General features: G+C 39.5%; 1 protein-coding gene and 1 non-coding gene across 6 annotated transcripts in view; both read right to left on the reverse strand.

Annotated features, from left to right (window-relative positions):
- The window catches only part of LIMA1 (LIM domain and actin binding 1), an 84,585-nt gene extending 59,837 nt beyond the window's left edge, over positions 1 to 24,748 (reverse strand). For 2 of the 5 annotated variants that reach the window (XM_030322573.1, XM_030322572.1), the window contains exon 1: positions 24,635 to 24,748. The gene's annotated coding sequence lies outside the window, so the exon portion shown is untranslated. Of the gene's footprint in view, positions 1 to 17,868; positions 17,934 to 24,634 lie in introns of those variants that run through there. The other 3 variants (XM_030322570.2, XM_030322571.1, XM_030322569.1) reach the window with 3 other exon arrangements.
- Positions 3,400 to 3,503, reverse strand: LOC115519556. The gene has a single exon (XR_003970562.1). It is a non-coding gene; the product is annotated as a U6 spliceosomal RNA (small nuclear RNA).
- Positions 24,749 to 25,329: the final 581 nt, after the last annotated feature.

The following is a 25,329-nucleotide window of genomic DNA, read 5'->3' on the forward strand; positions in this document are numbered from 1 at the left end:
CCTTAAAGAGCACACTACTTTTCCACACGCAGTACTCGTTCTTCTGACTAAAGTCTTGTCTGAAAACAATGAGAGTTTTGTGGTTTTTACTTGTTTGTTTTAATCCCCATGTTAGAAGGTAACATAGAACCCCCTCATGATCAGGAGCTCTGGTATTAGACACAGATGCATTTAAGTGGGAGTTTTGGCCCCATCCCTAAAACTTAGATTTCTCATCCATAGCAATAGTACTCCCTTCATAATATCCTTATGAGGAACAAATAAGATAAAGAAAAGACCCTGACACAGAGTAAGTAATACATAGTGGTTTTTCAAGAATCCCTCTCTTCCTGGATAAAATAATCTTAATTCTACACATGTTCTTTGAAGTAAACGTCAGTGTATCAAATAATATGTATTTACTTGTTTATCTGCTTCCCAGTCTGAATCTGACAGACCCGTCGAACATTGTCAGCCCTTACTCTAATAAGAAAAAGATACAGAAGCAAAAACAATTCTGCTAAACTCAGTTACGCAACATCACAGTAATGACCCTTTGAGCCAAGGTTAGGAAATACTGAATCACACTTTAAGACACTGTTTGGTACAATTATGCTTTCACTGTAGGTGTGGGTATAAAAGTCGTCAGTGCTTCTATAGCAATCAATTCTGGATCAAAGAAAAAAAATACAGAAGATATGTTCTCAAATTTGTTTGTAAAAAGGAAAAATCATTCATTATTTGAGGGACTGAGTATGGTTAAAAAAAGGGGGGGGGTTATTTAATTCCCAAGTCTAATTCCATGGTTTTGATTAACATTGGCCAGAAATCCAGGAAAACTCAGAGTATCTATCTTGGTATAAGGCTGTGATAAGCACACTTTTTGCTCAAGGAATGAGGTGGCTCACACCATCTCCACACTTCTCTTTACAGAAGCATACTATCATTTCTTAGTAATGTGATTAGCAGCACCCTATGAAACAGATAAAGGCGAGAATGAGTACACGCTTTTTGATAGACGCTGGTATCAGGTTACCGAGTAACTAGCTACCTTCTATAAGGTATAGGGAGAGGGCCTGCCCTGGCTGGGGCTTGCTGACACGTACACAATAATTATAGCACGAAGCAGAATATGGTTAGAGGCAATGTGTGGTCTAGGAGTAGGGAATTTGATTTTCTAGCTTGATGGGAGGGAAGGGAAGAGACATCAGATTGACTTGGGACTTACAGAGGGGCAGAACTTCATCAACTGAGGCCAGGAGGAGGAAAGTGCATCTCAGGTAGGGAGAACAGCATTATACTGTTAGGGAGCTGAAATAGCATAGAATACTTTAATGGATTTGACTGTAGGTACAAAAGTAGTGGAAGGTAAGGTAGGGAAAGAATGGGCCCAGAATGGGAAAATCCTTGCAAACCATGTTAAGGAGTTTGAGCCATATTCCAATACTGGAAAGAACTAGCCTGTGAGTGAGCAGAGATAAGGTCTAGTCTTAATGTGCCACTCCCAAAAGAATGATTTCCCTGAGCCCAACATCTATATCTGTAAGATAAGAGTTCTATAGTGAATCGCCCACAGTCTCTATGGTAGAACCTGGGAAGTTTCTGAAAAAGCAAGTAACATAATGGGAACCATGTTTTAAAAGCTGATTCTGCAGCAGTGTATAATGTGATAAGTGGGGGGGCAAAGACTGGAGTCTAATTTACTTGTCAAAAAGATCCTAAAACTGTCTAAGTGAGAGGTAATCAAGGTTTACATTAGCATAGGTGGGAATGGAAAGGTGGGAAGAGAATTTACAGTTCTTAGAATAAAATGGATTTACAGTTAGAGAAGGAATCAAAATTGGAATCATCAAACTTGAATGATTAGAAGATTGTTGATGCCATTAAGAGAGACAGTAAACATAGGAAGAAGTGGGAGAATTATGAGTTTTGTTTTACATATGTTGAAATATACATGCCTGCAAGAAAAATCCTAGTGATTTTAGGAAGCTAAAAATTCCAGGCTGAGGTTAAAAGTCACACTCCTGGAAAGAAATGAACGTTTCTTTTATTTATTTTTTACATGTGTATTTTTATTTATTTTTGAGAGAGAGAGCAAGTGCATGAGCAGGGGAGGGGCAGAGGGTGAGGGAGAGCAAGAATCCCAAGAACCCCAATGAGGGGTTCAATCTCATGAACCATGAGATCATGACCTGAGCTGAGATCCAGAGTTGGACACTCAACCAACTGAACCACCCAGGTGCCCCAGAAATGAACATTTTAAAACATCTACTTACATGAAGTACATATTTCACTTAATTCTCATAACCGCTCTACAAGATTGGTTTTACTATCTCATATTTATATTGAAAAACCGAAATTCAGAGATATTAAATAACTGTACAATCATCTTTTAGTCATAAGTAGCAGAGCTGGGATTCAAATCCATATTCTCTCTGATTTCCAAAGTCAATTTTCTTTCCACTACAAGTAATGAATAATGATTAAAACCATCACTTTTGGCCATGGTAGAAAATTGGGTAGCAAAAGTTTTGAATCACTTAGCTGCAAACCCATACAAATTATCTTTCAGCAAGAGTGTAGTGGCAATTATCTTCCCAGAATGGCCAGCATCAGAGATAAATCATCTGTTCTTTCAGTGAAACTTAGAATTAACTAGGGCCTTCTTGAAATACTCTCCACTGTGAACATCTTGACTTTCATGGGCTTGAATTAAAGGTGTGATATCTCTCCCTCCTTACCAACTCTCTCTCAGATGGGAATCCCATTCTCACACTTTAGGACAACTTCCTAATCCTAGAAAACTTATTAAGAGTGAGAAGGGCATGTACCAATGCCTGGAAAGACCCATCTAGAAGGAGGTATTCAGTTTGGGCTGCAATGCTTTTTTTTAAGTTTATTAATTTTGAGAGAGAGAGAGAGAGAGAGAGAGAGAATGTGCAAGAAGGAGGGGCAGAGAGAGAGGGAGAGAGAGAATCCCAAGAAGGCTCTACTCTGATAGCGTAGAGCCTGACGTGGGGCTCAAACTCATAAACCGTGAGATCATGACCTGAGCCAAAACCAAGAGTCGGACACCTAACCGACTGAACCACCCGTGCACCCCTGGCTACCATACCTTTGACTATTTTTTTTTTCCAAAGGCCCATTTGACTCTAAGATCTAATCCACTGCACTGCTATGTGCAAATAATAAAAGGCACTATCACTTATTGGACACTTACTAACTCATTTAAGCCTTACAACAACCCTGGAGATAGACTAGTGTTACTTCCATTAAAAACAAAAGCAAAAACAAAAACAAAAACAAAAACAAAAACAAAACCTGGTTCATTGAGGTTGAGTAATGTGCCAAAGGTCATGTAGCTAATATATGGCCCAAGCAGAAGGTGTGTTCAGATTCTAAAACCCAGCCTCTTAGGTCAAACGCATTCTACTACCACTTTAACTGTGTGTCACCCTTGAGCAAGGGCCATGCTAATCTTCTCTGGATCGTTCCAATCTTAGTATACATGCTACCGACACCACTTCAACTGTGAGGGAAGAATGGCTGGATTGGTTGTCAACTGTGTTCGAGAGTTAAAGGAAATGGATATAACAGAAATAACTCTAAGATTTTCTAGCCTCAGACATCGGAACGACGGTGGTATCACAAATAATAATGGGACACATAGAAAGGGAAACTGTTTGCTAAGAAGGAAGAAGTCTTCAGTTTTAGATGCATAGGGCAGATTTTAACATCAAAAGGGAAGCTTAGAAATCAAGTAACCAAATCCCCCTTTATACAACAAGGGAATTGAGCCACATGAAGGTCCAATAATTTTCCCCAGCTCCACAACTAGTTAAGTATGAAAGCCAGAGTTCTAATTCCCAGCTCAAAGTTCTTTTATCACACCAGGTAGCTTGAGGTAAGACGGCTAAATGTCCTATGGGGGGCTATAGCTTGTTGATAAAAATCTCTTGAACAAAGGTTCTTTAAAGTTTAAGGGTTGGGCAATGACTCACTGGGAAATTTGGCCCCAGGTATCTGCTTCCTCAAGCTACTGCTGAGGGTGAGACCTGTGGCTGCTCCAGGAGTCCTACTGTAATAAATGCATTTCCAGACTTCACCTAACTAAGCAAACTGTCTTGCAGAATCCAGGACGAGACAAAAGCAAATGAACTGTCGTTAATACTATTCCTGTTCTTATACATCTAATCTCCTAATCTCATCATATCTTTCTCCCCCCACTCTTTTTGTTTTGCTTTTTGTTACTTGTGCAAGAGGCATAGTTGCCTGAACACAGCCCCCACCCCCCCTCCACACACACAGATTAGAGAGAACAAAGTACAAACTCATTCATTAAAAGAAAATGTTGGAGCACCTGGGTGGTTCAGTTGGTTAACTGTCTGACTCTGATCTTGACTCAGGTCATGATCTCATGGGTTGTGGGTTCAAGCCCCACGTCAGGCTCTGCACTGACAGCCTGACTGGGATTCTCTTTCCCACTCTCTCTGTCCCCCCCGCCCCCATGCTGTCTCTCTCAAAATAAATAAATAAATAAACTTAAAAAAGTAAAAAGAATGTTATTTTTAGAAATAGACTGTAGGGGAGCCTGGGTGGCTCAGTCGGTTGAGCGTCGGTTGAGCGTCTGACTTCGGCTCAGGTCATGATCTCAAAGTTCGTGGGTTCGAGCCCTGTGTCAGGCAGCTCAGTCGGTTGAGCGTCTGACTTCGGCTCAGGTCATGATCTCAAAGTTCGTGGGTTCGAGCCCCGTGTCGAGCCCCTGGAGCCTGCTTCAGATTCTGTGTCTCCTTCTCTCTCTGCCCCTCACCCACTCACACTCTGTGTCTCTCTCTCTCTCAAAAATAAACATTAAAAGAAAATTAAAAAAAATAGACTGTAAAATTTTAAACTTTGTTTCTTGTTTCTTTTTTTATCAAGAACTCTTTCTGATTTTAATGTCAGCAGGTAAAAGGGAGCAACTATTGCAGTTTTTTATTTCTTTTTAATTTTTTTAAAAGATTTACTTTATTTTTTTTTGAGAGAGAGGGAGAGAGAGAGTGCATGAGCAGGGGAGAGGCAGAGAGAGAGGGAGACACAGAATACGAAGCAGGATCCAGGCTCAGAGCTATCAGCACAGAGCCTGATGCAGGTCTCAAACCCACGAGCTATGAGATCATGACCTAAACTGAAATCAGAGCTTAACTGACTGAGCCACCCAGGTGCCCCCTGTTTGTTTATTTTTTTTTGTAATCTTTACACCCAATATAGGATTCAAACTCATGACCTCAAGATCAAGAGTTGCATGTTCTAGCAAAAGAGCCAGCCAGGCAGGTACCATAGGAGCAACTGATTAAAAGAAAAAAACCAACCTAAAAAAACCTTCAAGGTACAAAGGGAAATTTTAAACAAAAGCAACGTGAAAATGTTCCCATATGATGTTTTTTCAGAATATAAACTACATTTATTTCTAAGTGTACATATTTTTTTACCAAAACAGTGACTAAATTCACATACTTAAAAAAGCTTTTGAAAGTTAAGTTTTTTTAAAAAACTTATTTTGAAACAATTTTAGATTTACACAAGAGTTGCAAATAAAGTACAAAAGTTCCCATGGACCTTTCATCTAGTTTTATCTTGTATTACCACAGCACAATTATCGAAATTAAGAAATCAGCATTGGTACAATACTATTAATTAAGCTATAGACTTTATTCAAATTCTACTAGTTTTTCCACTAGAGTCTTTTTTCTGTTCCAGAATCCTACACTACATTTAATGGTCATGGCTTCATTTTGTTTTGTTCTTTTTTATGTTTTATTTTATATTTGAGAGAGAGAGAGAGCAAGCAAGCAAGGGAGGGAGGGGCAGAGAGACAGAGACAGAATCTGAAGCAGGCTCCAGGCTCTGAGCTGTCAGTACAGAGCCTGATGCAGGGCTCGAACTCATGAGCAGTGAGACCATGACCTGAGCCGAAGTCGGACACTTAACCCCTGAGCCACCGCGGTGCCCCTAATGGTCATGGCTTCTTAAGTCTCTTCCAATGTCTATGACAGTCCCTCTGTTTTTGTCTTTTGTGACCATGACACTTTTGAAGAGTACTGGTCAGGTATTAAATAGAATGTCCCTCAATTTGGGTTTCTTGGTGTCTTCAATAAAAAGAACCAGGGCTCCTTGAAGAAGTGGTTGATTCCAGAGCTGGGGCAGGGAAATACCAGATGAGCCTGGAACATCTCACAATCCTTAAAAAAAAAAGGGGGGGGGGAAGGGGCAGGTCACTTTTTAAAATATGATACTTTCTCAGATTTAGAGTGAAGTTCTAGAATTTTGGGAGGAATACTACAGAGTCTGATGTGCCTTCCTCAGTGCATCATATCACAAGGCTCATGATGCTGATGTCTTGTTAATGGTGATGTTAACCTTGATCATTCGGTTAGGGTAGTGCCTGCTGGGTTTCACCACTGTAAAGTTACTATGTTTCCCTTTATAATTTGTAAATATTTGGGGGGAGATCCTTTAATCCTATTCCTCCTTAAACTTTTACTAATTTTAGCATTCATGCACTGATCTTGCCTTCAGCAATTATTACTGTGCTGTTCTAATGGTGATTTTTCTCTTGCCCTCATTCCTTCTGCATTTATTACTTGGGATTCTTCTGTAAGGAAGAAATGTCCTTTCTCCCTTGTTTATTTATTCAATCATTATTAATATTAGGATAGACTCATGGATATTTATTTTATTTCCTGAGTTATAATAATTCCTGTATTATTCTATTCCCTGGGTAATTTTGTTTTGTTGCTCAAATAGTTCCCAGCTTTGGTCATTTGGAGCTCTTTCAGCTTGGCTCTAGTGTCCTTTCAATATGCCACCAACTTTTTTTTTTTTTTTAAGCACATTCTTACTTTGTAGCGCTATAAGATGACCCAAACTTGTCTTGTATTTGCCTGGCCCCAGGCCTGGAATCAAGTACTACAAGGAGTCGTGATTCCATTTATTGGAGAAAACAAATCTGGATACTACATGTTCTCATTGTTACTGAAATGTCACTGTTTCTAGGCTGCCTTGGGGGATAGAACCAGGAATATATATATTTATTTCTTTATCTACCTGTTTACACACACACACACACACACACACACACACACATAATCTAGCATCAAATAATCTAGTATCACAAGATTCATTCTAGCATTCCTTTTATTTATTTTAAATTCTTTCTCTGATAGGGAGAAGCCTAACTTCATAGAATTTTGACATGAAAAGAGAATCTCCAAAATTATGTCATTACCAGTTTCTACTCCCTTGATACACCATATATTTTTTCACTCCACCTAGAATGTTATCCCTTCCTCAACTATCCACCTTTCAAGACTCCAGGAAAGACCACCTCCTCAAAGAACCCTTTCCTGAACTGCCCTGGCCCTATTCCCAATCAGCATAGGTCACTTCCTTTATCTTATTATAATTTTATAAATTCTACTTGATAGAAAGATTCTTGGGATCAGGGGACAGATCTACTTTGCCTCTTGCCCTCTTGGCATCTAGTATATTGCCTTCTAAATAGAAGGAACTTTGGGGCACCTGGGTGGCTCAATTAGGCATCTGACTTTGGCTCAGGTCATGATCGTGAGTTCAAGCCCTGCATCAGGCTCTGTGCTAACAGCTCAGAGCCTGCTTCAGATTCTGTGTCTCCCTCTCTCTCTGCCCCTCCCCCATTCTCTCTCTCTCAAAAATAAATAAACATTAAAAAATTTAAATAGAAGGAACTTTTTGCATATGTTTTGAATGAAATTACATCAGGTTTAAATTTCATCCAAAACACTATCAGTACAAAAAAATGAATGCTTGTTATGCAGTCTTAAGGCTAGTTGTTGAGAAAGTACATATCATTTTTCAGAACTGTGACTTAGTAATTTTAGTTTATTCAAACTTTTGAGTTAAACTCAGGAACATGAAAAAAATAGGACGACTAAATAACTTCAAATACTGCACCTAAACGGCTCTATTATTCAGCCACACTGTGACAGACAAGTCTATAGGCAAGTTTACAAGTCTGTTAGAATTATCACTGCTATTCTTCTTGGAATAGTTTTAGCCAGGTCTCTGTAGAAACATGTATCCTAGACAATAAGAAATTTGTAGCAATGATCAAATTCCCAGGGGTCAACAAGGATATAGATGTTTGTATCAAGACAGAATCACCTTAGCAACATTTTGTCTCTTTTAAAAAATCACTTTTTAAGGATATTTTGATCTCTAAAAACACTAAGAGAGAGGTGCCTTGGTGGCTCAGTCGAAGCATCCAACCCTTGATTTCGGCTGTCATGATCTCATTCATGGTCATGAGATCTAGCCCCGTGGAGGGCTCCGCGCTAACAGTGCGGAGACTGCTTGGGATTCTCTCTCTCCCTCTCTCTCTCTGCCCCTTCCTTGCTTGCTCTCACTCAATAAATAAACAAACAAACAAACATTTAAAAAAAAAACACTAAGATGCAGAACAAGAATAATGAAAAGGAGGTTGTGTAATTCTGAGAAGCAATTCCACTTCTGGAAACTGCTCACCAAAGAATCAGAGCAACTTTCACGGGGTGCTTACAGAATTCACCCTTAGTGATTCACATTTTACCACTCCAGAAAGAAAAGAAAAGAAAGAACTGAATATGAGGGCAACTAAATTTGAGATGTCAAAAGTTAAAGCAGGAAGCCAACAGACATGGGTTCTAATCTTTAATCTACAACTAATTAGCAGTATCATCTGCTGAAAAAGTCATCTCTCAGGGCCTCAATTTCCTCTTGTGTGAAATGAAAAGGTTAAAACAGCCTAGTATTTTCCTCACTGCGGGTCACAACTAGTGAATTGTGAAATCAGTTTTAACAGGTCAGAGCCAAGATGTCTGTGCTAAAGAAAAAGAACAGAATGAAATACAAAATGTCAGACTGCATCACACGGAGTATAAGTAGTCTTTCAAAAAGCTTTTGTTTCAGTTATTTGTGTGTGGATAAACTGGGTAAGAATGTAAAATATTTCTTACTGTGGGATGTGGTTAAAAAAATTATAGTCTGACAAGTGTTGGAGAGGATATACAGAAACTGAAACCCTCACACACACTGCTGATGAGAATATAAAATGATGCAGTTGCTTTGGAAAATAGTTGGCAGCTCCTCAGAGGGTTAAACACATAATTATCATGTGACCCAGGAATTCCACTCCTGGGGGAGGTACACCCCCCCCAAGAGAAATGAAAAAAAAAAAACAAAAAAAACCAAAACGCATGTCCACTCAAAAACTTGTACATGATTGTGTATAACATTATTCACAGTAACCCCAAAGTGGACACATTCCAAATATCCATCAACTGATAACTGGATAAACAAAATGTGGTCTATCCATATAAAGGTATGATATTTGGCCATGAAAAGGAATGAAGTACTGATATACGGTACAACATGGGTGAACCTTGAAAAAATTATGCCAAGTGAAAGAAACCAGTCACAAAGATAGTATATTGTATGATTCTATTTCATGTCTAGGATGGGCATGCCTATAGAAACACAAAGTAGAGGGGCGCCTGGGTGGCTCAGTCGGTTGAGCGTCTGACTTCATCTCAGGTCATGATCTTGCAGTCTGTGGGTTCGAGCCCCGCGTCAGGATCTGTGCTGACGGGCTCACAGCCTGGAGCCTGCTTCAGATTCTGTGTCTTCTTCTCTCTTGCCCCTCCCCAGCTTGTGCTCTGTCTCTCTCTGTCTCTCAAAAATAAATAGGGGCGCCTGGGTGGCTCAGTCGGTTAAGCGTCCGACTTCAGCCCGGGTCACGATCTCGCGGTCTGTGAGTTCGAGCCCCGCATCGGGCTCTGTGCTGACTGCTCAGAGCCTGGAGCCTGTTTCAGATTCTGTGTCTCCCTCTCTCTCTGACCCTCCCCCGTTCATGCTCTGTCTCTCTCTGTCTCAAAAATAAATAAATGTTAAAAAAAAATTTTTTTTTAAATAAAAATAAATAAGTAAATGTAAAAAAATTAAAAAAAAAAAAAAGAAACACAAAGTAGATAAGTGGTTGCCTCACACATGCAGGGGGGTTGAAGGGGATTGGACTAACTGCTAAAGGGTGTGGGTTTTTTTCTGGGAGGTGATAAAAACGTTGTAATACTGATTGTGGTGATGGCTGCACAACTCTGTGAATATACCAAAAACCACTGAACTGCACACTTTAAACAGGTAAATTATATGGTATATGAGTATTTCAATAAAACTTCTATTTTAAAAATTACAGTTTGAGGGCACCTGGGTGGCTCAGTCAGTTAAACATCTGACTCTGGATTTCGGCTCAGGTCATGATCTCACAGTCTGTGAGTTCGAGCCCCGCATCAGGCTCTGTGCAGACAGTGTGGAGCCTGCTTGTGATTCTCTCTCTCTCTCTCTCTCTCTCTCTGCCCCTCCCCTGCTTGTGCAAGCTCTTTCTATCTCTCTCTCAAAATAAATAAACTTAAAAAAATTATAGTTTTAAGTCACTAGACTGGATGATAGCTGATCACTGAGGTCCCTGAGAATTCTCAGTGTGCCCTCAACACGGGGCTCACATCACCTATCCTCACATCTTGGTTATTTGGGGGCAGAGCGGTACCATGGAAACACCAGCTGATTCCAATCCTGATTCCAGTGCTAACCAGATGCATGGCAACCACTCCGTCCTACACTTTCCTTCTGTATAAAATGAGGATGATAACCCTAAGATACAGGGTTGTTCTAAAAGTAAAAGGAGATAATAAATGAAAAACAGTGCCTGGCACATTGCTTGAGGTCAGAGCCAAATCTTGTTAGTACTGTCGTATGCCTCTGTGTCTAAACACATCGAATAAACATTATTCTAAAGGTTTAGTTAACAGATTGCATATTATGGCTTAGCTTAGTTTATATGTCATACTGTCTTAACAAGGCCTATGTCATAAGGCTCTGATGAAAATAATTCATAAATGTAGCATATTCTTCAGCTGTTTGACTTTTTTTTAGTGCAAAAATTACTCTATAATATTATATAATGGAGGTAGTAATGCTAGTTGAAAAGACATTAGTGGTGCCTTTAAAAGATCAAAATTTTTATTTTATAATTATTCGAAGAACTACCTCTTCCTAAATGTTTTGGACATGTGAGCAATTACTTTTTTGTAGCTTTTGTCCAAAAGTCAAATGAAACATGAATCACTTCTTTAGTATAAATGTAAAACTAAATTGCAAAAAGGAAAAGTCCAGATATAAATATTAGGCCTTCATAAGGTTCTTGTGCAATTTAAAATTTTTTGATCTTTAATTAGGTTAGTGGTTTTCAAAAAGAGCTTCAGCAGCCAAGGTGGAATCAATGAGCATCCTTTTTGTATCCCCACATCACCACCGTCTTTCACCCTCCTCCTTTCCTTCGGGGAACCTCTCACTCCACAGGTTTCAACAAGCACTCCAAACTGGAGCCGCCATTTTCTTCTTTGCCTCGCTTCTTTGTCATAGTGATTGGTCACGCGATGGGCCTGCTTGTCATAAACAATTATGTAGACACATACAATATAAGAAATCGAAGTCTCTGCCTCCTCTTGCACACCCCTTCCCCCAAGACAACTCTACTTGCCAAAGGTAACCTCTGTCACGCTTTGGAGCATAAACCTTCTGATATTGCCCATGCATGATAATAACAGCAAACACCCAGCATAATATGTCAGTCACTGTCCTAAGCATTCCACAAATATTATCTCATTTTATCCTCACAACAACTCATGACGTAGACATTATATTGATCATTATAATGATACCTATTTTACAAATGAGGAAACTGAGGCACAGTGAGGTTAACACCAGCGCACATACTTTCTTTTTTTTAACAATAACAATGACTTTATGTTAATATGCTATTCAGCAACTATTTGTTTCCTCTTGGACATCTTCTCACACATGACAGGAAGACATACAGGAAAGGACATATAGATGGAGGAGGACATAGAGATCTACTTCACCCTTTCAGTACCAAATACTATTTCACTCTGCAATAGTCTATAACTTATTTAACCAGGCCCCTGTCAATGAACATAGAGGTTGCTGTAGGTTCTTCATTATTAAGAACAAGACGGCAATGAAAATGTTTCTATCATTGCCTACTTGGAAGTATGCATCCATGGCATAAATTCTTGGAAGCAGCATTTCTAGTAAAAGGTCTATGCATCAAAATTTTAATACACATTCCCAAGTTTTTCTCCAAAAAAGTTGCATCAATTTGTATATATTTTTGCATCCATTTATATTTGAACCATCAGCTATAGGAGAAAGACTATTCTCCACATCCTTGTGAATATTGAGCATTGCTAATCCTTTTTATATTTTCCAATCTGCTAGATGTATGAAAAATGGTATATTATTGTTTTACTTTTCATTCCTTTACTCATGGGGAAAGTTGAACATATTTTCAAATATGTGCTGGCCCCTCAATACATTTATTTTTTGAAACTACAGTTGTTTTTAAAACATTGTTTATAAATTGTTGGTTATCTTTACAACTTAATTACTTTTTAAAATGGCACAAGGACTTTAGTAATATCATGTGTAACTCCTTGAACAATTCAAATTGCCTCTCACAGCAGGTGTCCTTTCCCGGTGTCTGATTCCTATCCAGATCTCATTAATATTCTTTCCAAACAGAAACGTTGTTTGACTACACAGATGAGATCGTTTCTGTAGAGTTCCCTTTTGTAGGGCACCCACCCCTTGACTACTCATTAATATTCCCACTGACACCGACAATCCAAGCATTAAGATCACTGTTTGGGATTGTGCTTCAGCTGCTACCCTCAACTAGCCAACCTAACACTTCTTAGTTTGCAGGGGTCAAGGGTGGGGAGGTGAGGCAGGGGTTGGGGAGGGTGCTTTGAATATCAGGATCATCTCTGGAATCTGAATCTCTCATGTAAAGTCTGAACACTTCTAATTTTTCTTAAGAGTCCCCTATGATTCCAATGTAAAAACAGCTTTGGGTGTTTAGACTTGGTTTGATCCCAGGGTTCTTAGGCCTCAGCAGGGAGGCAGAGACAGGCCCTAATCACCAACCATCTAGATGGACTGTGTCAGAATCAGATAAAAAAAAAAATCTGGGCCACCTTAGCGTAAGCCTGGGGCCAGGTTATTGAGTGTTGGTCATATGCAGGGTGATTCATTCCATTTGGTTTTACTCCCTTAGTCCCTATAATATCATGAAACAAATTTTTATTTAAGTTTATTTATTTTATTTTGAGAGAGACGGCAAGCAGGGCAGGAGCAGAATCCCAAGTAGGCTCGATGCTGCCACCTCAGAGCCCGACTCAGGGCTCAAACTCACAACCATGAGATCATGACCTGAGCTGAAATCAAGAGTTGGACACTTAACCAACTGAGCTACCCAGGTGCCCCGAAACAAATACTATTATTCTCATCTTACAGAGAAAGAAACTGAGGCTCAGAAAGGTTAAATAACCTGCCAAAGATTACATAGCTAGTAAGCGGCAGAGCCAAGATTTGGGACAGTCCGACAGACACTAATGTTCATGTTCTAACAAGTTCCTGGTCTCTGGGGGGTGGTCTGGGCCAGTCTTATCCTAAGTGTCTTGAAACTAGAAGGGATGGGTAAGGGTTGAGCCAAATGCCCCAGTCTGTTCCATATCTAAGCCGATTCTGTCTCCAGTTTCTTTCAGCCTAGGTCTACATCTTGAATCTACTACTTGCTTATGGGGTAACACTAGGAAAATTACTCTAAGCCTCAGTCTCATCATCTCTAAAATGTTCCTTTAGCTCAGTGCTAAAATAAGTGCTTATAAAGTAACAGTGGTGCTGGTAATAAAAATAGCTAATGTCTATTGAATGTTTACCACGTGTCAGATCCTGTTTTGTTTTGCATATATAAACTTATTAATCCTCACGGTAGCAAACTCAGAATATTGCCGTCCCACTCTACAGATGAAGAAACTGAGGCCCAGAAAGGCCAAATAAATGTTAACTTATTCATTTTTTAGGAGGCTGGGATGAAAATAAAATGACCTCTTGCAGAGAGAATAAACTACAATTGCCATTCTAGTGCACACTATATTTTAGGGTCAACTTATTTTCGTTATATCAGCAAGAAAAAAAGAGCACCTTGAATGTCATCTCTGAGAAACTGGCAGTACCTACCAGGAACATCAGATCTACTTAAAACCCTGACACTGTTTCTCTGCACCCAAAAGTCTAAATCTCTCTCAAATTATACTGTTTAAGGGACAAATTTTAGGTGTTCTTAACACCTCTGTAAAAACTCTAACTGGAAGATGATATAATTATCACCATCCTACACAGCTTCTATCACTTTATTCATTAATTTGAATATCTTATCTTCTTGCACTTTTGAAACCCAAATTAGCTTTTTACATAATTGCAGTAGCATTCACATATCTCATTTTAGTAAAAGAGTAACCTGTAGTTACAGCCTTTAAAAACGAACTTTGGTCTAAAATTTTTAGGTCACAAAGAACCACCCAAGATTCTTTCTAATCTTTTTTTTTCTTCTTTAAATTAAAAATTACCCAATCTACTCCAAGTTTGATTCGACTTCTCTCTCAAATCTAATTTGTAATTTTTCTCTGCTTGGTTCTTCTTCCTCCTCCCTGTGCCCAGTTGATAATTAACACATTGTAAGGACAAACATAATCCAATGGATTGAGTCTTTTTTCAGTATTTTTCACACATAGTAAGGAAAACCTCTATCAGTACATAGGAAAGCAGATAATTATGTCAGTAACTTCAAATTTAAAGCGAAAAGTAGAAAAAGGCACAGTTAATTGGAAAAATAATGTGGAAATTTATAGTCAACAGAGACCATTATAGAAAGCATAGATTTACTCTGAATAGCCTGTTTCTCCCTTAACCTTTGTACCATTCCATACTTTAACATCAGATGCATCAAATATCAGTGCCTGGTACAGTGTAGGGACTCAATAAACATCTGTCATATGAATAAAAAACAGCATTATGCTAGTTCTCAGTTGCCACATATCAAAACAAAGGCCCACCTACATAATTGAATGTCTATAAACTACATGCTCACAGGTCTTTCCAATCACATGCTTAATTAAGACAAAGTGGCTAATTAAAGAACCTTCTTTACAATGTCAAAGCAGAAGAATCATGTACACTTATTTTAAGAAGGCTGCTTCCATTAAGGATATAACCTCCTTATACCAGTCCTTTGTCCTTAATAATTAATTGAGTTCTCTCCAAATACAGGGCTTCTTAGTTTCACTCCTGGCCATTTCCAGGAAGGACCTGGCTTCCATTCTTCTTATCTGAAATTTTAGATGATGTGTTTTTTTCAGGACCTGCTCAATCTGAAAGGCCAGTTCAGATCAATTGAACCAATCCCTTCAAGCAAGAGGAGAATTAAAACGGGCTTACTGAAAAGTGACTCTTCTCTAGGCAAGTTCTCTAATCTTTCCTTTCTGTAAAAATCTGAGCAGCTCACCCAGAACAATGCTTTAATCAAGGACAAGCATACCTGAGGCTGATCAAACAAAGAATTACCAAACCATAGAGCCACAGAAGTGACAAAGTTTTGTACTTATCTCAACTAACTTATGCGTCTTATTTCTTAGGGACCGGTTACAAATGTATAACGTTAATGTTTCAACTACATTTTCATGTTTACCTTCTAAAAATTATATCAAATTATGGTGCTGTTTTAAAAAGTTATTGAGAGGCATTTAATTGAGTAGTGGGCTTTTGGGTGACATGGGAAAATGAATCAGTGGGTCTCAGTTTCTACATCTCAAAAACATATTCACAAGGGATGGTTGTAAGCATTAAATGAGGAAAAAAAAAAAAACCCAGAGTACTTTGAAAACTATAAGTTGCTATAAAAACTATTGTAATTTCTAATAAAGTTTCAAGCCAGTTTCAAGAAAAAATGGAATTAAAGAATAAGTCTACCCAATGAAGAGAAATTGGAAGAAATTATAACTGATGAGTTAGACTGGTTCAAAGAGATGTTAACAAGAAACATCTTGTTTATTTTTTTGTTTTGTTTTGTTTTTGAGAGAGAGAGAGAGAGAGAGCACAAACACACATAGGGGAGGAGCAGAGTGAGAGAGAATCTTAAGCAGGCTGCAAGTTCATTGTGGAGCCCGACAGGAGGCTCAATCTCACAACTGTGAGATCATGACCTGAGCCAAATCAAGAGTCAGACACTCAGCCAACTAAGCCACCCAAGCTCCCAAGAAACACCTTGTTTAAGGCTATTGCTAAAAATCTTTCAAATCAATAGGCATGTAGTAAATATAATGAACATCATTTCATGTTTCCTTGAGGATTCTAGGTAGCTTTCTTATTTTTCTTCTAGAGAAGGAAACCAGAAGAAAACTTTTGGTTGCTTGAGGATTGGTTGGATTCTAATTTTGCTCACTTTTAAAAATGTAATGAGAGTTTAAAGACTACAATTGGCCAGCAGTAACAACCCTGGAAGTAGATGCTGACAGCAGTAGTAAAATAGTGGCCTGGATCCTGGGAACACCTTGGAAAGCCTGCATTCAGATGGAAGTGAATCCTGGCTATCACAGTCTCCATTTTTCCTGCTACCTTCAGAAACCCTCAGAGGCTGCTACCTGATTTGAACCCTGATGGAACTACATCAGCTGTTGTCCATTAAAAAACAACAACAAAACTTTGAGTTGCAAACCAAAACAGGACTTGGTAAAATGAAAAGTCTATCTTCAAGGCTTATGTGTGCATTCAACAAATACTTACTGAGGACTTACCACATGTCAAGCAGTGCTCTGTTTGCTAAAGACATGACATTAAAAGTGAGACAAGGTCTCTGCTCTCATGAAGCTTCCATTCTACTGAGGAAGCAGGACAATTAAAAACTGTGATTAGTGCAGTGAAGGAAATGCAAGGAGAGTAACTGAAGTGGCAGTAGGAAAGGGGGCAGATGCCTTAGATAGTGGTCAGGGAAAGCCTCCTTGAGTGAATGACATTTGAGCTGAGACCTGAATGATGGGGAGGAGATACGCAGCCAGCCAGGCAAAGAGAACAGATGTAGGAGTTTTCAACGTGTAAGAAATAGCAAATGCAAAGGCACTGAGGCAGGAAAAATATGACTAGGGAGTGAATGAAAAGTATGAGAAGATGACAGAGATGAGTGGCAGCACTCATCCTTAAATAAGGATTTACAAGCAGTGGTAAAAGATCTCAACTTTATTCTAAGTGTGGTGCAAAGCCAAACATTTCTATGGAATACTGGTTGCAAGATGAGATATATTTCATATACTTTATGATATTTAATTGCTTATTATATGTATAATGACTAGAAAATGGAAATGAAAGGCAAAGTTCTCACAATTAGAAGACTTATAATCATTTAAGGAAGCAATAATTCATAGTGACAGCATTAAGGTAAAAAAAAAAAAAAGAAGTAAAAATAAAGTGCTAAGTGAAGACTGGGGAGGGAGCCAATGATTAAAATAGAACAAATTAGAGGCTTCATTTTTTAAAAGGAGCATTTTATTTGAGCTCTTAAGGAAAAGGATTTGGGCAGGAGTGGGAGGAGGGAGAGGAGCATGAGGCTGTGGGAACTGCATGAGCAAAGGCACAGAGGCAGGAAAGGACAGGGTGGGTCCAGGAAACCATGAATCACTGTATGGCTACAATGCCAGGTGGGTGGGTAGTGATGTGGGAGATAAGTCTGGAAAAATAGGCTGTCAGGGTGTGGGAGTGGGGGTCTTGAATAGCATTCAGAGAAGTTTAGATTTAATACACTTGTGCTTTGCTTCCCCTTAAGTGTGTAAATGAATCTCCTGAGGCACTTGTTAAAACTGCAGATTCCCAGACCCCATTCCCCCAAACATATCGGTTTAGAAGTCTAGGTGGGACTTGGGAACCTACCTTTTTTAACCAACACCCCAGGCGATTCTGAAACAGGTAATCAAGGAAACCATACTTTGAGAGTCGGTGTTCTATTTAAAAAAAAAAATTTTTTTTTAACGTTTATTTATTTTTGAGACAGAGAGAGACAGAGCATGAACGGGGGAGGGGCAGAGAGAGAGGGAGACACAGAATCAGAAGCAGGCTCCAGGCTCTGAGCCATCAGCCCAGAGCCCGACGTGGGGCTCAAACTCACGGACCGCGAGATCGTGACCCGGGCTGAAGTCGGACGCTTAACCGACTGAGCCACCCAGGCGCCCTATTGGTGTTCTATTTTTTAATGACAACTCTGGTCTAAAGGGGCAAAACTGAAGCCAATTCTAAGGACTAGCGAAAAAAGGGGGGTCTTAATTAGAACAATGACAAAGAGCCATTATCACTGTTGGAGTAGAATCAACCAAATGTAGTGAGTTTTGATTAAATGTGGGAAATGAGACTAAAACTTTCAAGACAACTTCAAGCTTTCTCCTTAGGGAAACTAGGTGGACATAATGCCTGGTACATAGGAACTATCCACATAGCCCCGGTAGTTGGAGACAGGGATCTGGAGCTCAGGAGATATGCAAAGGCACTAAATGCATTGCTTTGGTACTCCTAAATAAATTCAAGACAAAGAATTAAACATAAAAAGGAAAACCATAAAAACTAGAAGGAAATCGAACTGAATACTTAATCCATCTCCAGAAGGCAAAAGGCTTCACAAAATAAAAGCAACAAAAGAAATCCCAAAGGAAAAGATCTATAGATAACTAAAAGGCAAATAACTAGTTAAACATTTGACCACAGGGCAAATAATTAATATTCTTAAAATGAAGAGCTTGTACAAATAACAAAGAAGAACCCCCACTCTGAATAGTTTCTGTATGGAATACTGGAAGTTGTTGAGTACCTTGGCTTTGCAACTTAAACAGGCTGTCATAAAATGAGATTTGCTTTGTATCATTAGAGATGGTGGGGCTTTGTGGCATACATCAGCAGGGCTCCAATGACTTATGTAACTAGGTTGCCAAGTGTCAATCCATGGGAGTGCCTAAAAATTACCAATCTTTGCAACTTCTATTGTTCTGCCTTTAGGTTCTATTAAGCCTTACTACCCACTACGAAAATTGCCTTTACGGCTTCCAGTCTTTTTCCTCGGGCTCTATATATCTAAAATGGGCAACGGGTCAGGGACGGGACAAAAAATAATTTCACAATGTCTAGAGAGCAGTGGCTTGTAAGTCACCCTTTCGGTGCAGACGGTGTATGGACTTTGGGATCAATAACCCAACCCTGTTCACTTTACAGATAAGGCTCAGGGAGGACGGATGACTTTCCCAAGACGACCTAAGTGGTTGGTTCCCAACACCAAGGTGGCAATCCTGACTTTCAAGGAGGCACCCTTTCCATTTTGCAGTGCTGCTCCAACAAACATAAGCTCTGGCTCCTTATACCAACAGGCATTTAAAACACCACCATTTCAACTACTGCACACTTTCCACTTCATCCCTTCGCTCATTCAATTTGGCCTAACAAAAATCTGTACTCCCTCCCCATAGCCCCAAATAAATGAAAGAACCCCGAACAAAAAACAACATAATTAAAATGTTAAGACCCCGATAAAAATGGGAATGGACTAACCCAAAGACAGTTCACAGAAGAAACTGAAATGGACGTGAATATATGAAAAATGTTTGCTCTCACTAGTAAATACAAATTAATCACTTTTGCTTATCAAATTAATAAAGATAAAAAAATAAGATCCAATATTATGAAGGAGGCACTCGGGCACTCACAATCACTGCAGGTGAGAGTATTAATTACAGTCTAATCTTTATGAAAAGCAATTTGGCAGCAGGTTTAGTGTTTTTTAATTTTTATGCCCTATGACCCAGTAATTGAACTTCTGACAATCTAACCTAAGGAAACAGTGAGTGATCTGTACAAAGATTTATGCATCAATTTGTTCTCATTGTTTTTCACTTGTTAATAATATTGTAACAATTGAAATACCCTAGTACACACGTAAATTATGCAACAGCAACACATTAGGACATTGAACATCCATTATAATTGTTTTCAAATAATTTTGATGCCATTGAAAATTATGACATAATGTAAAGTGAAAAAGCAGATACAAAACTATATCTACTACAATAGGATGAGCCCAATTACCTGTGTATGTCTGTGTGTGTGTGTGTGTGTGTGTGTGTGTATCAAAGGAAAAAAAGACTGAAAGGAAATATACCAAATAGTTCCCACTGGAACAGATTATGGAATATTTTGCCTTCTTTATTTTTCCTCAAGTTTTCTATAATAAGCATATGTAATTCTTATCTTCCAACTATATATGCATATTTGTCTATGTGAAAATAAAATAAGAATATGAAATGAAATATGAAAGTTTCATATGAAATTTTATATGAAATATGAAAATAGCTTCAAAGCGAATCAGCAAATCACTCACATGGAGATGTTAGTTGAAATCGCAGAAATAAATCAGTCTGCACAGGTAGAGAGCATTATAAGAACAGGATGCTAAGCCAAGGCAAAAACCCATACTTAAGGGGCAAAAGACTGAGTTAGTGAAGGGGCATGGGAGGAAGTGGTTAGACTAGAAGATGGACAACCAGGTAAAGTCATGTCAAGAAAGCCAACTAAAAGAAATAACCAAAAAAGTTGTCCACTTGGTCAAGTGTTGCCAAGTGGTAACTAAGGAGGACAGTGACAGGGCCATTCCAGGGAAGTCACTGGGTAGGATGCAAGGACAGACAGGTTTCCTCCAGTGCTAGAGGTGGAAGCCAAATCTGAGCAAATGTTACCTAGTCAGTGAAACTGACTATGAGGAAAAGAAGTCCCAGGCCATTTGTTTAAATTTCAGTTTATGTGGGGAAAAAAAAGATTGTGGAAATCTAAAACCGAGTAAAAGTATATCAGGATTACTAATCTATGGGCAATGAAACAAAAATTGGCAATACTTCGGAGTGCAAGAAAAAACATGTTTGAGGGTTTGTGAAACTTTCTAAACTCCATTAGAGGATGAATAAGAGAAAAAATAGCTCCATACTTGTTATCAGAAAAAAAGTTGCATCTTTTCACCCCTAGAGACGGAAGTTCTTAGTTTCAGTGTAGCATTATGAAGAAATTCTTTAAAAGAAAATAAAAAGAATGTAAAACATGATGGTATCATGTTAACTTCTCATGACTGCAAATGTGAAGTCTCTAGAAACATTTTCAAGGGTGAAGAAATCATTTGACATGCTAAATAATGGACTGCTTGTTGGGTCAAACCATGTCCTTTTAATAAAAAGAGGTCTCCATTAGAACAGTAACTTGACTGGGTCTCAAGGACTTTGCATCCAGCCACAGAATAAACACATCGGTATGGTTCTACCAGGAGTACCATTTACCACAGAATCTCAGTTCCACGATCATTAGGAAACTACTCAATTTACAACCACTCATTTGTTACTAAAGAACTTTAAGAGTCTGTGTTAAGTAATTTAACATCACCTGGAGATTACTGTACACAATCCAAAATAAAGTACTTTAACTGCCTATCACAAAACATAGTGAAAGACCATAGAAACCTTAAGAAAAAAAAAAAGCTTTTTCTTATGGAAATTCCTGACTTAGGGACCAAGTCACACATTTTCCTATCTGCAGAAAGAGTGCAATTCCAATCTAAATAAAAGTCACCTATTTCTGAGCGTATGGAAGTAAGAATACTGAAAACCCGTTCTGCTGTCAATATAGACTGACGAATTCTCCCAATTTGTGGTTAGGTAGCCTTTTATGGCAAAGATGTCTAATGATTTCCTATGCTCTCAAAATTCTTTTGTGTCTGTGTGTATATGTCTTTGGTGAACCCTTCTGGTACAGAAGCCCTAAGTCAGTTACAGTTGATTTTTGAAGAATATCAGAGGAAACTGAAGAATTTGAAACCCCAAGAGGAACAATACTTAAAATTGAACTTGAAAGTATTTTAAGGGAAAAAGATAATTGTGACAGATACCGAAAATACATGCAAATACTGACTGGCTTTCCAAAAATTCCCAGTGAAACCACTTTCCCAGAGTGTAAACGGAAAGAAAGGAGGTAAGTAATTGTCAAAGAAATGTGTTCATCGAGTACCATGGCTCAAATTACCAAATGAAACAACCATCATCTGTTTTATTAACTCAGAATCTCTATTTAAAAATGAAAAACATAATCATATAGAAGGGACTGTATCATGTTCATCCTCTATATACTAGATCACTGGCACACAGCAGGCAATTAATAAAAGCCTGAAGTTACATGGAAAGCGCTTAAGACTATCATAGACTTCAGATCATAAAGCTCTGCAAGGAATCTTCAAACACTTCTGACTCTTTCCTCTTTCGCTCATTTACCCATCCTGTCTCCCGAAAGAAAGAAAGAAAGAAAGAAAGAAAGAAAGAAAGAAAGAAAGAAAGAAAGAAAGAAAGAAAGAAAGAAAGGAAGAAAGAAAGAAAAGAAAAGAAGAGACATTTTGAAGGCACCTTAGCAAGAAAAAAATATCCTGTCATCATGATGCGCTGTTAATAGAAATATTTTCACTTCTGAAGGTTTCTCTTCCTAGAATTATTAGAAGGTTGAAATTTGGCCCACTTTTAACCAGAGTCTGGAACAAAACTGGACTGTACCAAGTTAAAGTTACACAATGAAGCAATTTTACAAAATGGCACTATTTTGCTAAGGTTGCCAATACACTATTCTATTCCCAGAAGTTCTACAGTTCAGGGACTACATGATAACAACACTTCGAGGCCCAATACAGAACAGTGAAAAACAGCTCCACCAACCATTAATGAACTACCATAGAATTAAGGGCAAGTCTTAATCCCATCTTCAAAAGGCCATAATGTTGGCAGAACACCAGGTAGGACATATACACAATACAAATGTCTGAGGAAAATAATTCACTAATACTCAAAGTTTTTTGTGTTGTTTATCTTGTTTACAAGGAAAAGTAGAAGAGGGACATAGCACTCTGGCCTCTTCTCTAGCATAGCACTGATTTCACCAAAACTGTAAGTTTTATCTATTGATTCTGCCTAACTCATTTGATTTTAACTAAGCTTTTTCAGAGTAGGGATGTTCGGAACTTTTTTTTTTTTTTAATGTTTGCTCATTTTTGAAAGAGACAGAGCACAGAAGACAGAGCACAAGCAGGGGTGGGGCGGAGAGAGAGGGGGACACAGAATCCAAAGCAGGCGCCAGGCTCCAAGCTGTCAGTATGGAGCCTGATGTGGGGCTCGAACTCATGAACTGTGAGATCATGACCTGAGTCGAAGTCGGACACTTAACCGACTGAGCCACCCAGGCACCCAAAGTTTTTTCTTTTCTTTTCTTTTTTTTTTTTAATGTTTGGGGATGTTCGGAACTTTGAATCCATACTATAACTGACAAAACGAGGCACTCAATAACTGTTTTGTCCAAAAAATGAAATAAATAAATTCCTAAATTATTTAATACCATGTTATGTATCACTCTGTCGATGCAAAACAAGGAAACAGATGTGGACACAAACCTTTTTTTTTTTTTTTTTTAACCTTCTCTCCTGCCAATTCTATACCTTTTCAGAGGTCTACCTAAGACAATCATCCCATAGCCGGGTTATTACTCCACAGAAACTTAGAAAATGTTTGTTGAAGGTCATCTTCTTTTGTGTCTCCATCAGACCTCAGAAGAAAGTGTTATTTTATGGTTTCTAAAATATTTATCACTTGTGAATAGTATTAGTAACTACGGGGATAAAAAGTATTGTGTTTAACCACTTAAATCAACAGCAAAAGAAAGAATAATGCAAAAGAAGACCTCTCCCCCAAAGGGATATTGTCTCAAGGCTGATAACTCCCTAAGTACTTTCACTAACTTGAGGAGCCAAGTCAGTAGAACCATCTGGATTAGGCAGACTTTTGAAAGCCGGAATTAGGTGAAAGACAATAGTAGTTCAAATATCTCTCACTAGGATCAGCTAAACTCGTTCTAAGCACCAGTAAGGAGGCAAGGAAGGACGCCAGATGGTTGGCTCCTAGCACGTACAACTTCAAGCTTAGTAGGTGTAGCCAGGGGTGTACAGTTACCTTATATTAACACCTACCTATATTGGTGACAGGTGTCAGTGATATATACGCGACAGCGATTCGGGGATGACACACTCAGCTGCAAGGACTGCTATATTCTCAACATGCCTCAAAGGGGTGTAAGTGTCTTAGAGTTCAGTAGGCAGCATGGAATGGGGAAAAATCGAAGACAGAGGGAATGGCTTTAAATGAGGAAGGGAAAAAAGCAGTTGAATATCAGAATATTTCCCTAGGAGACTATTTGGAATGTTGATGAACTGCCGCCTTCCTCCACACCAAAACTGTATATAGTTAGAAAGGAGTCTTCCCGATGAAAGAGGTGGTCCTATCAGCTCCGGCCCTCAGGCAGCAAAGATTCGGCCCTACATAATTACTCCCAAGACCAGCGCAGTACCTAGACACGAGGAAAAGAGCAAGAGGATCAGCGGTTCCTCTACGCTCGCGCTCTCTCTCGCTCTCTCTCGCTCTCTCTCTCTCTCTCTCTCTCTCTCTCTCTCTCGGCGGGGGTGGGGGGAAGGGGTTCAAGCTCCTGGTGCTACCCCTGGCCCCAGAAGTCGCTGGAGAAGGAGACTGTGGAGGGAAGCCGGGGTCTCGCGCACTCTTCGGCCGTGCAAGATGTGGACAGAGAAGGCCCTTACCTGGCTGAAGGCGGTCTTTCCTCTGTGCTGCTACCAGCGGGGCTACGGGTCCCAGGCACTCTGCCTTGCGCACCTGTCGCGACCCAGCTGCTACACCTACAGCTTCTGCGGCCCCGCCCCGGTCCGGCTCCGAGCCCCGCCCCACCCCGCCCACTACCGCGGGGACGCGCACGCCCGCCGGTCTCCCGTGCGGCCTCGGGGCGGGCGTGCGCGTCACCGACTGCGTGCCCTGCCTTCTGGGCTGCTCGCGTGGCTCCGCTGCGCGCTGTGTTGGCGTCTTGGGAGGCGTGGCTGCTTTTCTAGAGGCAAAGTCTAAGTCTCCGCGCTTATCTGTGACGGGTGCGCCTACCTTTTGTAGCCTTGAGCTTTGCGTTTCTCTGCTTTGGTCTTAACGCTGACCCAGAGTTACCGCAGTTTGACTCCGGAGCGACTGGGAGGTTTGACCTAGGTTCAACTGTAGGCCAGTCCCCAGCCAGGTTCCTGGTGCTTTCAGGGGTAAGTTTGTGCAGGGAGAGTGATTTAGAGGAGGTGGCGTGGTGTAGTGGAAAGAGCTATAAATTAATCCAGATTCTACCGCTTGACGTTCATCAAGTCGCTTCACCTCACCAAGGCTGTGTAAATATGAAGGGGTTGGATGGGGCGGGTCAAGTTCTTCGAACAGTTATTCCTTCGCTTAGCATTGGAGCTCTGTGAAA

The sequence above is a fragment of the Lynx canadensis genome, chromosome B4 (assembly GCF_007474595.2).
Source record: "Lynx canadensis isolate LIC74 chromosome B4, mLynCan4.pri.v2, whole genome shotgun sequence".
Taxonomy (NCBI): domain Eukaryota; kingdom Metazoa; phylum Chordata; class Mammalia; order Carnivora; family Felidae; genus Lynx; species Lynx canadensis.